This window comes from Sus scrofa, chromosome 6, assembly GCF_054392235.1.
Source record: "Sus scrofa isolate SSC_HxYL_T2T_F1_AM1 chromosome 6, Sscrofa_HxYL_maternal_Yorkshire_Landrace_v2.0, whole genome shotgun sequence".
NCBI classification, from domain to species: domain Eukaryota; kingdom Metazoa; phylum Chordata; class Mammalia; order Artiodactyla; family Suidae; genus Sus; species Sus scrofa.
This window is the reverse complement of record NC_139388.1, coordinates 104,669,633-104,687,138: the sequence shown is the minus strand read 5'-3', so window position 1 is coordinate 104,687,138 and position 17,506 is coordinate 104,669,633. Positions and strand designations below refer to the sequence as shown.

Here is a 17,506-nt window from a genome sequence, read left to right as displayed (position 1 = left end):
AAAGCAGCGTACACAGGCTTAGGACCAGCTGGGTGGAGTAATTTCAGTGGGCTCCAGATGTAGGGGCTGTATCTATATGTCTGGCCCTGGGAAGGTTAGGGCAGGTGGACAGTGGCTTTGGATTGGCTGGTTTGCATTTGAAAGGTGCACTCACAGGCAGGGGAGCTATTTACTACCCCTAGGAATTGGCCAGCACCAGGAGAAGCAACTGCTCCAAGGCCAGCAAGTCCCCAGATGTCAAAACATCAGCAAGCAGGAAATAAAAAACATGCTTATTACAATAATATTGAAAGCCACTGCATGGATAAGATCACAGATGGCTAGGGCCCTGCCCACTCTAAGCAAGAGGTCAGCAAGATGAAAGGGTCTAGCCAAAAGAGCTGATAAAAGGAAAAGAGAGTTTAGAGAGACCCAGATGGATCCCCCAAAGTTAGGTGAACCGTTTCCAGGAGGACAGAGGAGAAACAGGGCCAGGTGCTACTGATAAGCCCCATCAACGACCTGGGGGCCTTTGGTGACCTTTGCAAGAGCAGTATTGGTACAGAAGTGGAGACAGAATCTCAAATGAATCAGATGTAGGAGAGGATGGGAGGGGGGGTGTAAGACAATGTCCTTCCCTCTTCTGAGGCCTTTTGCTGCAAATGCAGCACAGAGATGGAGCAGGACCTGGAGGTGCCCAGTTTTGTCTATGCTGGATGAAAGGAATAGGAGGAGGCAGAACCTTCACAGGAGAGATGCCCAGGAATAGACCAGAGCGGCCCAGGAGGAGAGTCCAGCCTTAGAGAGGAGCAGGGTCAGTTCTGCCGTGGCAACGCGGGGTGGGCAGCAGTTCTGAGGATGCGCTGCTAGGAGCCAGGAAGCACCCCCCCCCCCCCACCGGCTGCTTCTTCCTCGGTGGCCATTAGCTTGAAGCTTGCTTGTTTTCCTGATGCTGATGTGATGCTCTGAACTGGCTAGGGAACAACAATCTGATTGGTGGGAAGTGGAAGAGTCCAGCCCACCGCCTTCTTAAGTTGGCTGGCATTGTCAAAGAAGGAAATTGCCAGAAAGAAATGTAACCCTCTAAGTACAGTAACGTAAACCAGAAGAATGTGATTCTGATGACACTCTTATCCCATCCTGTGAACAAACGTTCGGGAGAAGTGAAAGAACCCCATGGGATAAAAGGTACATATTTTAATGCTTCTTCCAATCAGCAGAAAGGTACTGACTTCCCAGGGTATTCTAAAGATATGGGGGGGGTGGGGGAGTTGGCATCAGCATTTAACTATACCAGGAAAAGCTTAACAGCCTCCAAGGGAGTTCCTGAGAGAGTGGTTTAGGAAGAAGACGCGTGTGCACGCACACCCACACTCTACACGCCGAACCTCCCGGTCCCCGGCAGATCGCAGTCTTGGGAGTGATATTCCCGGGCCACAGCGCTCATTTATTTGACCTTGCAGTTGTTGTGTGCCGGTCACAATGACATGTCCCAGCTCTTATAAAGGCAATTTCCTCATCAGCTGTCAAACATGCAGCTTGAAGATACCTATTTTTTTCTTCTCTCCCACTCTTTTTTTTTCCTCCATGTTGCTAACTTAATCCTCTAAAAGGGTAGGGTGGATTCACAGAGATGGCGGGATTCTGAGGCAGGTGAGAAATTACCACGTTTTCCGCCACAGCAAAAAGCATCTCTGAGAGCCCCGGTCCAGATGGCAGATGTGATGTCAGCCCAGCCTGGGTACCAAGAGCCTCTGCCCTGCCTGCTGACTCCATCATGTGTTTCCCGATGTAGGGCCTCACCAGGTCTGGACTTACCCTCCCCCACGCCTTGGTCTCCTGGAGTCTCATGAATAATGGCTTCTCGCATCTTTATTTTATTTTATTTTATTTATTTGCTTTTTATGACCCACCCGTGGCACATGGAGATTCCCAGGCTAGGGGTTGAATCAGAGCTACAGCTGCCAGCCTACAGCACAGCCACAGCAACGGGGCATCTGAGCTGCCAGCCTACACCACAGCTAAGGGCAACACCAGATCCTTAACCCACTGAGCCAGGCCAGGGATTCACCCTGCAAGCTCATGGTTCCTAATCAGATTCATTTCCACTTTGGCCACTGACGGGAACTCCTTCTCACCTCTTTTAGTGATTTTCCCATCACCTCCCAGGACCTACGAGCTTTCCAGATGACTTGTGGGCATTTATTCACTTTCTTGGGTTGAATATTTGGCATCCAAATTCTAGTTGACTCACCAGGGTCCTAAAAGTCATCTAAGTTTTAATTATCCATCTGCCCACTGGGAGACAGCCATTGTCAAGCTGAAGTCTCCGGCCTGGGTCAGGCCTTTCTCTGGCAGAGACAAATCATAGCTCTATTGTCAGAAAGGAGCTGGCAGGCAGAAGGCTTTTATTTGTACAGGAGGCCCCCGTGTTATCATTAATGCTGGTCACAATTCTTCTGTTTTCCAGGCCCCCTTCTCCATCATGAAAATGTATCAGTTAAGAAAGTGCCTGCATCTGGAGTCCTCTGAGCCCCCCACAGATACAAGTCGAGGGCCGACTTTCCTGTTTGTCCTTTTCTTCCCATGGAAACAGAATCCACAGTGTATGTCTGGGGTTCAGGGGAGAGAGTCACTTTTACCACAAGGCTAGCCAGCACTCCTTCCAGCTCTGCTTTTCCAGGTATAGATCATAGCTGACTCTTTATTCAGGCACGGAAACCTGGATTTATGTCACTAATAAGTGTGTGCTTTGTGCTACAGTCACTGTGCACAGTTCAGAATGTACAATGTGCAGGTTGCAAATTGATAACCATCTATTCTAGATCATAGACAGCTTGGGAGAAGGTGGTGAGGATAGGAATGGAATTCACAGGATGTGGCCAGGACCCAGGAGGCAAAGACCAGCCTGGGAGGTCAGGGCCTCTGAGCCTAATGCAAATTACCCAGCAGATGATCTGCATCCATTTCTCCATTTCACTGAGAACACGCAGACCCTCCTTGGTACTGTCAGTGAATCTTGCTTAGGAGTCAAATACACGAAGAAGCCCGATCTCCCAAATGAAAAATTGCCCTGTTATCTGCTTGCCTTAGGGAGCAAAGATGGTCCTGGATGCCTTAAGAGGGAAACGTTGAACACCACATAAATAAAGGTTGACTTGGTGCAGAAGTGTACAGTGCCATGTCCCTGCATCTTCATGGAGAAATGTATTCTTTCCACATGAGAAGCAACACCGTCCATGGTAAGCCCAGCAAAGCCCAGCACATGGCCAATACTCTCTTTGTTCAATCCCTTCCCCTAACTCCCTTGCTTTCACTAATCAAGATCTTTAAGAAATACGTTGAGTTAAACCTTCAGTTTTGTTCATCGCTTCATTGGGCTGCATTTCAGAAAGTATGATAGTCCTTGAACATGATGAATGGAAATTCACAAGACACAGTAATGAGATTAAAATGCCTTTACATCCATCATGGAATTCTGAGACACCCCGCCTGCCCAAGAACTGCATTTTTGTCTAGGCACCAAGGTCATTGAGCTTTGCCCAGCAAAAGGCATGAGATAAATGCTTGGGGGCTGTTCCAAGTTCATGCAGGATGGGTGATCCTTGAAGCGATTACACCCTATAATGTGCCTGATTGTTGGAATCCTCTAAGAGCAATTTTTTTTTTACAATTTGTATCCATAGCTGTGTTCCCCTGAACATGGGGCAGGCAATGAACACCTGGTTGTCATTTTATGTCGTGCACCAGGTAGAGACAATCCCTCTTTCTCTAAAGTTCTGAATCGTGACATTAAATAGCACAAGGAAATAAAAGCACAGCACTCCACCAGGACTGTCAGCTGAGATAGAAAACCTGATTAGCAGCAAATTTGGCACCTGAGACTCCTGGAAATGGAATGAATTGCCAAAGGCGGGTCTCGCTAAGAGAACATTGCCTTTTCATTCAGTTACAGCAGAAGAATGTGCTGCTCGATATGGCGCATTAATTGTTTTCTTAGGAAACAGCAGTCTAAATGCAATTTCTAGGATGTGCTTTGGTAAGAGGCATTTTATATAGCTGAGTCTCTATGTCATAGTTGACTCTTATCAAATGCTAAAACCTTTAAAAAATTATGCCATATATACAAATTATCTCGACTCACAAAAAACATATTGGGCACGCTCAGGTTAATTACTACCAGAGAGATTTGGGAGGTCTGGATGTACTTTCAATTTCAGCAAGGAAGTCTGAGCATTGCTAAGAGTGTTAGGATGATAACTAATTCCTGCAGATGAAGGTAAGTTGCTGTGTGAAACTCAGCTGTCAAGACGGATGGTCTGGGTCTACAGCAACACAGCTAGGAAAGTAGGAATTTTACGTGAAACTTCTGGAAGATAAGGAGAAAGCTAGCTTGTTCCTCTGACTTTGTCCATCACCATGGAGACTACAGCTCCAACATTTATATTTCTCTTTTCCTTCTAAAGCTGAAATATGAGGCCAAGGTGATTACCACCTCTGGTAAAGGGTAGGAAGGTAGAGAGGACAATTAAAAATTTAGCATCAAATATATTTGATGTAGATTTCTGTCATTGCTTTGTGAAGTGACATAACTTTTCACCTGAGCCCTCAGGTCTGCTAGAAATATGTCAGGAACGTATTTATTACAGAAACCAGTTGGGGACATGCCACCAAATCATGGTTATATCTCTGTCTCCCGCTCAGAAAAGGGTGGCTCAACATTGATCTTGTCACGGCAGGACTTAAGAAAGAGGCATTTGTGACGTACACTGGGTTGTTTTCATCTGCTTAACACCAAAAAGCATCTAAAGACATTATTGGAAAAAATTTAAACATGGAAAACTATTAATGACATATTGTTAAATGAAAGAGAAATGGTACAAAAGAAGTGTGGCCATTATAAGCCCTCTTTGCAAATACACTCCTAGTTATGCATAGAAAGAAAAAAGATGAATAAAATAGAAATAAATCATATTGAGACCTGAGTGTTGGAGAGTATGGTAATTTTGTAAATATTCTGTCCGCATCTCTGTATTTCTTTCCCTTTCGTTTTGAAAAAATTCTGGATTCACAGGAAGTTGCAAAAAAGATTACAGAGAGGTCCTGTGGACCCCTAACCCATTCCTCCCATGGTGACAGCAGTAGAACATAATTGTTGTGCAATATCCAAACCAAGAAGGTAACATGAGTACCATGTTATTTCACTCAGATTTCTCCAAGTTTACATGCTCTTGTGTGTGTGTGTGTGTGTGTGTGTGTGTGTGTGTGTGTGTGTTCTGGGTGATTTTATCATGTGTAGCTTTATGCAACCACTGTAAAAATCAAGATACAGAAAAATTCCATCATCACAAAGATCCCTTGTACTACACTTTGACAGTCACCCCCCCCCCAACTCTGTCCCTTCCTTTTGGTAGGCGCTAAGTCCCTTCTCTACTTCCATCTCTGTACACCTGTGATCCTTTTAAGAATGCTACATAAAAGGAATCATACAGCATATAGTCTTTGGAAACTAGCTTTAATTCACTCAGCATAATTCCCTTGAGTTCCATCCAAGTTGTGTTGATAAACTGGGCTTTTCTGTTGTTGAATAGTATTCTTCTGTGTGACTGTACCACTTTCTTTTCTTTTTTTTTTTTTTTTTTTTTTTTGCTGTTTATGCCTTGCAGGACATCTAATTCCCAAATCCGTAGTCTCTATTACAAATAAAGATACCGCAAACTTTCCTGTACACATTTTTATGGACATAAGTGTCCATTAATCAGAGATAGAGTCTCAGACGTGTGATTTCCAGAGCATATGGTAAATACGCTTAGCATTTAACAAAATTTCTCCAAGTGGCAGGGCTATTTAAAAAATAAATTTATTTATTTATTTATTTGTTGGCTGCACCTGTGACATGTGGGATTTCCCCGGCCACGGATCGAACCTGCACCACAGCAGTGACCCAAGCCACACCACTGACACCACCAGACCCTTAACCGGCCAGGCCACCAGGGAACTCAACACTGCCATTTTACTTCCCCACCAGCAGTGAATGAGAAGACACACAAATGAGGGTGCGTATTAGAGACTCTCATCCTTCTCTTGAAACTTTAGAAATTATGTTAGATGAGGGAAACAAAGGCCGTGATATTGTCTGACATTGTTCTCACATGGAGAGGAAGCATTAAAGTCAACTGTGTTAGGAAGGGGAAGGGCAAATGGACTAAATGGATGAGAGGTTTGTTCACTTTTCTCAAACTTTAAAATGCTGAGATGTGGGATAATTTACACACGATCGTGCAACACCCGGACCAACCACTCAACATCTCTACACAAAGTTACATTCAAACATTTTACACAAATCACAACAGAGTGCTAAACGAATGTTCAAAGAAACCCCAGGGAGGCAGAAAAAGAAGAATAGAGGAACGGAAAGTGAAAACACACAGGAAAGTGGTAGAATTAAGCCTTAATGTGTGGATAATTGAATTAAATGTAAATTCAATTCATCTTAAAACACCGATGACAAGACAGAGATAGGAAGACTTTTTTTTTTTTCATTTTTTAAAGCTGCATTAAAGAATAGTTGATTTATAATGTTGTGATCATTTTTGCTAAACAGCAATGTGATTCAGTTATACACACATCCATTCTCTTCCAGATTCTTTTCTCACATAGATTATCACAAAATATTGGGTAGAGTTCCCTGTGCTTTATAGCAGGTCCCCGTTGGCATTCATTCCATGTACCTCTATGTGCATTTGCCAATCCCAACCCCCTTTGGTAACCATGAATTTGTTTTCAAAGTCTGTGGGTCTGTTTCTGTTCTGCAAAGAAGTTCATTTGTATCCTTTTTCTAAGACTGAATTTTCTGAATGATCCAACTATATACTGTTTAAAATAAACATCAAATATATTTGTGTATAGGTAAGTTGAAAGAAAAGGATGCAAAAAGACATATTATGTAAACACTAATCAAAGTAAAGCAGAAATTGACATCAGATAAAGCAAACTTTGAGCAAAATGGCAAGTTTCCCAGCCTCTCTTCCACCTTCCAGAATCTTCCTGTGCTCATTTACCATGTTATGTCCAAGGATGTTTAGTTAAGAGCAAGGACGTTAGGAAAAGAAGACAAGGGGCTTCTTCATCTTGGCAAGAATTGAAGTCCTCAATACTTTTCTAAATATAAATTAAACTAGAAGTTTAAATAGTATATTTAAAGTACATTTAAATTATTAAAATAAATTAAACTATATACATGAGAGCACTTGGAACTTGAATAGCAAATCAAGGAGAATTTTCCTTTTGTGAATTTCAATTTAGAAAATTTTATTGATTCATGATTCAAAAAATGTCCTTGATCACCTACTTGGTGCCAGGCTCCATGATGAGCACTGGGGCACACTTTCATCAGAGAAGGTCCTAGAGCTGGGACTCAGGTCTGTCACACGCAGGATGACGCTACAGGCATGAAGGGCTGTGAGCAAAACAAACTGGGACTTAGTGGGGTGCGGGGAAGGGGGCGAGGGGGGCCACAGCCAAGGGGATGGGGCCGAGCAGGCCAAGGCGAAAGCAATCTGGCCACAGCAATGCTCCAAACAAAGGGATTTAAATAACAGGATAAAGATACTCTGTGCATGACTTTCAAGTGCACCTGATCCTTGCAACTGTCACTGTTAAGCACTTAAACCTAGAGAACAGGAAGAGAAAGACAAGAAGAGGGGAATGAAAAGAGAATGACAAGTAAGAGAGAGGACGAAAGATGCTGGAGAAGAAGTGGGATGAGGCTCAGAAAATGCCAGAAGCCACTCCTGGGCCATGACCTTAGTGCTTTGAGCAAGGCTGGGCCCTGAACGCCCCAGCAGCATGCAGGCTGCCCTCTGGGAACGGCCCCCAGCATTAGGATCAGCCAAGGTCTTCATGGGGGGAAGAGAAGAAACCCCGAATGCACCCACTGAAAATCCCCTCTGAAGAAAATGTCAGAAATGAAATCTTATCTACTGCTTTTAGGAGAAAAATATCTTTGGGAGGGAACCTTGAGTAAGTCACTAGGAACATATTTTTAATGCATTGTTAAAAATACTTCTATTGAATTGCTTGATACCAACCTGGATTATTTTGGCTGAAAACACTACTCACTGACCAGGATTTTTTCTGCATCTGCACCCTTGAAAAGCATTTTGTTTTGTTTGTTGTTTGTTTGTTTTGGATTATAGCCATTACTGAACTTGTTCAACTGCAGTTTTCAGTAAGAGTTTTGGCTTTGGGGAGGGGCTTCTTAATGCCTTTGTTAACAAAAAACAGTGTTTTAGTATAACGTAACATACATTGGATAAAAAATACATATCTGCAGTTGCATCTCCCCTCGGATTTCAGTCCTTTTAATTAATTTATTTTTTGTTATTTTATTTTGTTTCAAGAGGCCATTGAAAAATCAAACATATCTGGGAGTTCCCATCATGGCTGGGTGGTAATGAACTCTACTGGTATCCAGGAGGACTTAGGTTCGATCCCTGGCCTCGTTCAGTGGGTTAAGAGTCCAGGGTTGCCATGAGATGTGCAGTAGGTCGCAGACTCCGCTCAGATCCCACATTGCTGTAGCTGTGGCATAGGCCTGCAGCTGCAGCTCAGATTCGACTCCTAGCCTGGAACTTCCATATGCTACAGGTGAGGCCCTAAAAAGAAAAAAAAAAAAAAAAAAAAAAAAAGCAAAAGAAAAAAAATCAGGAGCATAGAAATGGGGTTAGTTATTTTATGTGAAAAATGCTGAGGACAGCCTCCAACAGGAGCCTTTGTTAAGAGTCTTTAGAATTGGAAGATAAATAAATACATATTCTGGGGGGAAGTGATTTTCTAGTATCTGGTAAACTTTATTTGCTCTTTGGTCACAGGGTGGGGAACCATTTTGCAGGAAGATTTGCTATGAACCGCAGGCCTGCGTGCATGAATGGACAAGGTGGGAGCCTTGAGAGGGTGAGGGCAATGTCCCCTCTTTGTCACCATCAGCTTTTAGAACTCTGGTGTGAAAAACTGGCTTTGCTTTCTGGCCTTATAAATCTTGAAATTCCGTTTTTAACAGATCCTAAGGTTTCCTTCACCACATTCCTCTCCAGTCGGTCTGCACCAGGTATTGTGGTTGGTTTCTTCCATGAGAAACACAAAGCCAGTCCCAAGGGGGTTACCCAAGTTCACAGGAAACAAGAGCTTCTAGGAAAAGGGAGATGGGTTTAAAGGTCAGGACGGAAACCTGAGTGTTTAGCTTTGGCTGCGGGGGGAGAAGGAGGGGCCAGAATAGCAGAGAGTGAGGCAAAGAAATCACAACACAGGCCTGTCTGGAGGCAGATGGTCTCTTCACCAGCCACGCGTGTTTCTTTTGTTTTGTTTTATGGAGACTTTTTAAAGAGCAGTTTTTAGCTTCTGGCGAAATGGAGCAGAAATTGTTGCAATCTGGAGTTCCCGTCGTGGCGCAATGGTTAACGAATCCGACTAGGAACCATGAGGTTGCAGGTTCAATCCCTGGCCTTGCTCAGTGGGTTAAGGATCTGGTGTTGCCGTGAGCTGTGGTGTAGGTTGCAGACGTGGCTCGGATCCCGCGTTGCTGTGCTCTGGTGTAGGCCGGTGGCTACAGCTCCAATTAGACCCCTAGCCTGGGAACCTCCATATGCCACGGAAGCGGCCCTAGAAAAGGCAAAAACAAAACAAACAAACAAAAAAAAGAAATTGTTGCAATTTCCCACATGCACATGCACAGTCTGCCCCATCGCCAACAGCCCCGGGGACGGTAATGTATTACCGCCATGAACCTGTATGGACACACTGTGTCCAGGAGGACCCCTTTAAAGGACAAATCAGGTCATAGCAGTGCTTCCCTCCGTTGTCCGAGGTCTCCCGGCTCCCTGAAAGAAGAGTCTGTTCCTTAGGACTGCGTGGATGGCCCTCACCATCTGGTCACCTGCCCCCAGCTCATCCAGCTCAGTCTCGGTGATGTTATTGCCCTGGACTTAACTGCTCACTTATTTTGTCCCAGCCAAGTTGGCCTCGTTGCTGCTCCTCAAGCAGTATGTGCAAGGCTCGCCCCAGGCCCTTTGCACCAGCCGCACCCCTGCCTGATCCGTGTGGCTCCCCAGTCATCTCCTCCTAGACTTTGCTCAAGGGTCACCAGCGCAATTGAAAAGAGCACATATGTTAGTTTGGCTGGTAGTTACCAATGATGCGATGGCTTAAAAACCCTACTTTTTGCTCTGAGGCTACCTCCTCGGACAAACTTCCATTTAGACATTCTCAACTCTCCTCAGTGTGGAAAATTGAAGTTAAAAGTAGTCATTTTTCCTTCTGAGTCTAAGGCATTAGTAACATAACGGCAGGATTGTGAATTGGTGGTCATGTCCATGGAGCAGCAACAGCGACGGGCTTAACATGGGTCCTGTTATCTCCGTCCCACAAACCCTTGCGTCTAAGTGGTGCATCTGACCATCATAATCACCACACATCCTGCCCTCGATTGAGACAAGGACAGCGTCTCTCATGGCCAAAGACACCTCTGCATGGAGACCCGACATGTACCAATGGGAATGCACGGGTTGCAATAAAAAGCGACTTCTGATATGAGACTGTATTTTCAAACCCATCTATGATTGTGGTTAGATAAGAGGAGAGATGGGAAATTTGGTAACAGGGGTTGGAGAGAGTGGAAGTGATTTATGATTTCAAGAAATATTTGAAGTGGCAAAGAGGAGGAAATTATCCTCTTTAGGTCCTAATACATGAAAGGCAGTCTGTGCACAAGTGTGTGTGTGTGTGTGTGTGTGTGTGTGTGTGAGAGAGAGAGAGAGAGAGAAAGAGAGAGAGAGAGAGAGTTGAGGAAATAGTCTAGGCAAACGTGGGTAGTAAGTCTTTTATTTGATTAACCTTCAGAATCAACTGATTAATCACGAATGTCTGTCGAGAGGCTCTGAGCAAAATATTTGCCATTAATTACACACACTTAACATTTACTAAAACTCTCAACCCAACTGCAGTTAATTTTGGAATGAGAAACGTAGCCAGATTTCCATTTAATGGATTGAACAATGATTGTGTGTTTCTTCCTGTGGCCTCCTGGACCCACCCTACCCTGGGCCACCGCAGATGAGGTATGAAAACCCCCCTTGTCCACAAAGACATGCCTTGAAGTCCTGGTTCCCATATTCTCGGTGACCCTGGGCCAGTTATGTCACCTGCTGGGTTCATTTTCTATAAATCAAAGGGTGGATTCACTTGAACCTTCAGGTCTTTGCAGGTATAATGGACACCTTCCCTGTACTCAGACTTTTCTAGCATCGTACTCTCAAGCTTGTAATAGTTTCATTAAACATCATAACCTGAGATGACAGCAATTGGTAACATAGCATATGAAATGCATTCTTTGCCGTTCTGCGCAAGTGCAGCACAATCGCGATGATAAGCACTCTTGCGCTGGAGCTTGCTTGTCCTTTATCAAACACTAACCTCTGGGAGTTCCTGTTGTGGCTCAGAACCCGACTCGTATCCATGAAGATCTCGGTGTGATCCCTGGCCCCACTCAGTGGGTTATGACCTGGCGTTGCCATGAGCTGTGGTGTAGGTCGCAGACGCAGCTGGGATCCTGCATCTTGGTGGCTGCAACGTAGGCCAGCAGCTGCAGCTCCGATTCAGCCCCTAGCCTGGGAACCTCCATATGCTGCAGATGCGGTCCAAAAAAGACAAAACAAACAAACAAACAAAAAACCCTGCAGAGGATGGCTCCTCCAATCCCCAAACAGTGCATAAGGCAAGGCTAACAAAGTTTCTGTATTACAGGGTGAGGCACTGGGGAGCAGGGCCCCTTGCTCTGGCCTGACAGGGGAAAGGACAGAAGCTGGACCCTGTCCAGCTGGCATTCCCTTCCTAGTTTGGCAGTGAGCCGTTAGGGAGATAGAAGTGAAGCACTCCGCTTTGGACTCAGAGGTATGGGTTCAAACCCCAAATACCTGCTGGCTGTATGATATTGTCTGATGACTCAGGTGTTGAATGTAATTTTTCTGAAATGCAACTTGCCCCTGGGGCTTCAGGTTCTCCCGAGGATTGAATGAGATTTGCACGGAAAGCATTTAGCCCAGGACAGGGCACATTGGATAAATATTGACTGTTGCCATCCTCTTAGCAGCAAACTGTGACTCCGTCCCACACAGTGCATATAAAACTGCAGCCCGGAGCCTCAAGCTCACCTCCGAGAAGCAGGTTTGTAGGCCCACTGGCTGTGTTCTGAGCCTTTCCATCAAGTTTCTCCTTTGTTCATTCTTTTTTTCCCCACTGTTCATAACCCCTAAATATTGTTGGGTTTGGTTTTCCCATTGTGAAGGATAATTGAAAATACAGCATTCAGCCAATTTACACATTGTGTGTGTGTGTGAATAAGAAACAGTCTCCCATCAGTGAAATTCCCAGTGTGTCCTCGGGCCCAGCTCCCCGAGCTTCCCTGTGGTCCTGTCTCAACGACACACTTTTTTCCTTCCTCTGAAGAATCCTTGTTTACTTAATCGCAACCTCTCACTACAAATGCCTCACACAGGGACCCTCTTCCTTCTCAACACGGAGGGTTTCTGCAGTCTTTTCTCCTCTCCCAGCCTAACCCTCTGCTGTTCCTCCTGTGATGTGTTCAGCCTTCTTTACACTTAGTGGTGTTTGCTTCCGATTTTCATTTGTGGTCCCCCAAAGTGTCACTGATCCGTAACACCCTCCTGTTTTGTTTGACTTTAGCGGCTTCTGAAAGCCAAACCTGTACCTCAAAACTCTGTTGTTCCTATCTATCAAAAAGATATAAAACATGTAAAACAGCGCCTCATTTTTCCTCTCTTTATAGTTCCATATGATGGGTTCTAGCCAAAAAAAAAAAAAAAAAAAATTTTTTTTCGAGTCTTGGTAGTATTGCTGGTGTCTTCTATTTCTCTAAGTGACAGAAATGTCCATATGGCTCAAGTTCAAGGCTTTGGGGTTTGAATGTCTGCTATGTCTTAAAGCCAGTTATAAAGTGGGATGTCCCAGCTTTTGTCTCAATATCTGCAAACAGCCTTAAGTGAGAAAAGAAGCAAATAATTTTTCTGAATTAAAAAGCTCCTCTGTTGTTGTTTTCTTTTTTTTCAGACAAAGGGCTAAGAACATATAATTTTATTACTAAAACCAAAACACCTCTTTTCCATGGTCAGACAGTACACATGGGGCTGGTTTTTTTGCCCTCATCCTGTCTTTGGGTTCCCAGACCTTGCTATTTCCTCCAGGCTATGCTGCCTCCTGTGAGCAGTTCCCACGTCCACAGCAGGGTGCGTTGGCTCCCGTCACAAAAGAACAAGTCTCATTCAAGCTGGCAGAATCACAGAATTTAAAGTGGACCCTGTCCACAAGCCAAGGACAGAATGATCAATCCAGTGAGTTTCCTATTAAGGAGGCTTCTACGTCATTGCTTACTGACCAGGAAACTTACCTGTATTATATTGTGTTAATAATTTGGCAACAATTATCCTCTGCAGACGAGGATACTGTTTGAATAAAACTAACATGTGTGCCCCCCCCACTCCCCGTCAAGCATCAAGGAAGTAGCAGAGTTGGAGCCCTTCCAAGGGAAGTCTGATTACGGAGCCCGTGTGTCTTCCTGGGCCCCATCCACCAATGCAAAGCAAGAACTCCAGGTTAATAACATTTGCCGCGAAGTGTACATTTGTGCCCTTTCTGATCTCCGGTCCACTGTCAGGCACATTTCACCTTATTTCCGTTCTTTATGCACGTGGATATGCACGTGGATGAAATATATATCTGTAGAGGGAAAAATCGCATAAAACACTGCATCCTTTTATGAAAATATACCACATCAAAGGGAAAAATAAACCATTGCACAAAGCATCATTGATAACCCTAGGGGAAGGCTTCAGAGAGAGAAAAAGCTAGCTTGTTTACCTAATTTCTGGTCATTAAATTGCATGTGTTCCTGAATTCTCATGAGTCACATGTATGAATAGGAGAGCTTCTACAGGAAAAGAAAGGAGGTGAGCAGGGGGCCAAAGAGAAGTCTCCTCTGGGCCAACGGGACAGCTGAGGACACTGGAGCATAAGGGGGGAGTCTGCTGGTCCCTACGTGTGGGCGGGTGAGACCCTCCTGTCTGCAGGGTCCTGCTTCTGCGAGGGCAGCAGCATCTCCCTCTGAAAGCACGCTGCCTTGTCCATAAAGACCCAGCCGCTTTGGCAAAGGGCCTAACTGTCCCTCTCTTAGCTGTGCGAATTTCCACCCACTTAATACAGGAAAGCTCTAATTGTCTCGTTTTGTGTCACAGGAGCAGAGGCAGTGCCACACGCGCGCCATGGCCTTCCAGGAGAAGTACTGAAGCCTTTCAGCTGCCTTGACTCTGTACCTTTCACACCAGGCCTCATCCAGGACCCCAGAGATAGGATCGGGTGTAAGAGCATTAGGTTGCATGAAAATAGGGCACTGCTTTTAGATGGCGCTCCCCTGAGATGTTGGGAGAGGCGACAGGAAATGGTGAACTTGGGGGCAGAAGGGAACTGGTGGATTGAAGCTAGTTGGCCGGTCTGTGGCTTAATGATCTGCTGTGACAGACAAAGGGAGACTAGGGCATGGTTATATATTTTAAGCTATCAGGTCAAATGGAAAAATCAGAAAAGGCAAGGAGTGAGCTTTTAACCAGTATTTCTTGTCTGCCTGTGGATGGGGGTGGACACATCGGTCAGCAAAGTGGTAAAAAGATAGGGCCTCTTCCTTCTCACATCCATGAAGATCAGTTTCAGTGCTTTCTTGTGTTGGAAAGGGAAGAATCTTGAATTAAATTACACGGCCTTATATTTTAGGACGATCTCGAATTCAATTACATGGCTTGATATTTCAGAACGTGTTGATAATCCGAAATCTCTCATTTCCCATAGCATAGAGACAGGCGATTCTGCTTTTCTCAAAATTACCTTTTCTCAAAATTACCTTCTGACAAAACAATGATAGAGCCTACTTTAGTCATTAGATAATAGAGGAATAATGATTCAGAAGTTTTTGTCATAGGATTTCTACATCGTTTTCTTAAACTCTATGGAGAAATAGATGGTCGCACAAAACCCGAATCCATGGAAAGTGTAATTCCCTGAGTTCCGACAGTTACATTGACCTGAGAAACCACTGCCAGAACCAAGATACAGAACATTTCTTATTTATTTATTTATTTATTATTTATAGCAGAGTTGATTTACAGTGTTGTGCCAATTTCCGCAGTACAGCGAGGTGACCCAGTCATACATACTATCTTCCACCATGGTCTGTCTCAAGAGATTGGACAGGAGTTCCCACTGCGGCACAGCAGAAATGAACCTGACTACTATCCATGAGGACGTGGGTTTGATCCCTGGCCTCACTCAATGGGTCAAGGATCCAGCATTGCTGTGAACTGTGCCGTAGGTCACAGATGAGGCTCCGATCCTGGGTTGCTGTGGCTGTGGCATAGGTGAGAAGCTGTAGCTCTGATTCGACCCCTACACTGGGAACCTCCATGTGCCGAGAGTGCGGCCCTAAAAATCAAAAAAAAAAAAAAAAAGAGAGAGAGAGAGAGAGAGAGAGAGAAAGAGATTGGACATAGTTCCCAGGGCTGCCCGGTAGCATTTCATTGCTTATCATCCTACACGGAATAGTCTGCCTCTCCATCACTTGAGGGAGGTTCCTCCTGCCCCTTTTCAGTCTTTCCCTCCCTCCACCCACCACAGCCAACCACTGGCCTTTTGCCCACATCTTTTTTCAAAGCCAGAAATGTGTTTGAGTCAGCTTCTGGTGAGGGGGGAAAGAGGGCTACGGGGGAAGAAAGAACTTCCAGGGTTTTTCTGAAAGACCATCCAAAGTCCATGTCACGCATAGGTTGCTATTCACAAAGAGCTGGGGGGAACGCCCTATTCCCTCCATCACTGTCCTGATGCCAGGGAAGGGCAGACAGGGCTGAAGTCAAGCCCAGCTCTGAGCATGGGAGAGACGCAGGGGGAGACCAGATAAGGCCTCTTTTCCTCTGGTTGATCAGGCAATACAAATTTGATAGCTGGAAGTGTTAGGACACGTGCAATTCTGGGGGCGGGGAGAGCACTGGCCTGAGCCAGGGGGCCCCTACCTGTGTGGTTTCACAGGTCCTGCTCCCAACTGCTTTCATTCCTCCAAGTCAAGTGAGAAGGCGGGGTTGAATGATCTTCAAAGACCCTTCCTGGTCTAAAAATCCCATAAATAAGGTCTTTAAAACGCCACTGACTGCGGGTTAAGCAATTGAAATAAAAACAGACCACTGAAAATTTGTAAAAGAAATCGTTTAAGTTCTCTATATCTCTTGCAGAAATTATTCTTTCACCCAACTGGTCTGGCATAAGCATTAGTTCAATTGTCTCCTTTCAGTCTTTTTCACACTTATTTTAATGATTCTGTCACTACGATCTTACTTTGAGAATTAAGAGGAAAATGCATAAAAAGTAAATAATATTAATGTCTCTGCATCTTGTTGAAAAGTACTGTTTTCCTGGAGGAAGTATTACGTTTACTTTTTAAAGGCTGCACTATTTTAACCTTATTTCTGGGCCACTTTCATTGAAAGAGGCTTTAAACTGATTAATGCAAAAATTATAATTTTCTAATACTTATTTTAGCAATTAGAAGGAAAACAGAAAAAAACCTGCACCCTTTCAGAATATCTTCTTCCAAAGATATTACCTAAAGAGGCAGTCGTAATACTGTTTCAAACTGAGTTTTAATATCTCCTTTCTTTCAATAAGATAAATATTGAGATGTGGGGCAAGCCAAACTTCAAAATCACTTTTCTGCTTTTTCAGCGATAATTCTACGTTTGTCTTCTGATTCTTTCATGTTTCTAACTTTGTGGAAACATGAGTCTTGCCAGTGTTAAACTCAACTATTTTGAAATTTATGGATTATATCACTTTTCTTCTCTTTATGATTACTCTCTGATACCTCAGATAAAAACTCAAATAAGTTCATTTTACTGCTCATTATTACAAAATGTTTAATGGAAAAATCTGAATTAGTTATATGGAACTAATATAATTAATTACATAGAACTTTTAAAATTATTATGAAATTCATGGATTTTTGGCAGTAACTTTAATGGAATCAAAAGAAGTCATGTGAGTTTTTTAAAGCCTCAGTCTCAACCAAATCTAAATGTCATAATTTTTTAAAAGTTTAACCCAATTTACCAAACTATAACCAATGAGAAAATACATTTTCACTGCAAATAAACTCAAATCTTTTCTAACATAATTTTGGAACATGAAAATAATTTCTGAACCTGAAACAAACTGATGGTTATTGGATTTACATGTCGGCTCTATAAATCTATACTTTTATTTATTCATTATCTCGTTGAAAAGTTATGATGCATATATCATCCTCGAAAGCTAACACATAGATTTTATTTTAAATAGTTCATATTAGTATAGGTTATACTATAGTATAGATTATACTATACAGCAAAGATGTATATCTTTTCAGTATGTATATACATAATGT

The 17,506-nt window shown here is 43.7% G+C and overlaps 1 long non-coding RNA gene across 5 annotated transcripts; it reads left to right on the top strand.

Moving 5' to 3' along the window:
• Window positions 1–1,034: 1,034 nt before the first annotated feature.
• LOC106507633 (uncharacterized) lies at window positions 1,035–17,246 on the top strand. Of its 5 annotated transcripts, none has more exons than XR_002345012.2 (5): window positions 1,035–1,167; window positions 2,450–2,585; window positions 3,073–3,221; window positions 12,125–12,198; window positions 14,283–17,246. It is a non-coding gene; the product is annotated as an uncharacterized LOC106507633 (long non-coding RNA). The 5 variants fall into 5 exon arrangements; XR_002345010.2 differs by having other exon boundaries at window positions 12,122–12,198; XR_002345009.2 differs by lacking the exon at window positions 12,125–12,198.
• Window positions 17,247–17,506: the final 260 nt, after the last annotated feature.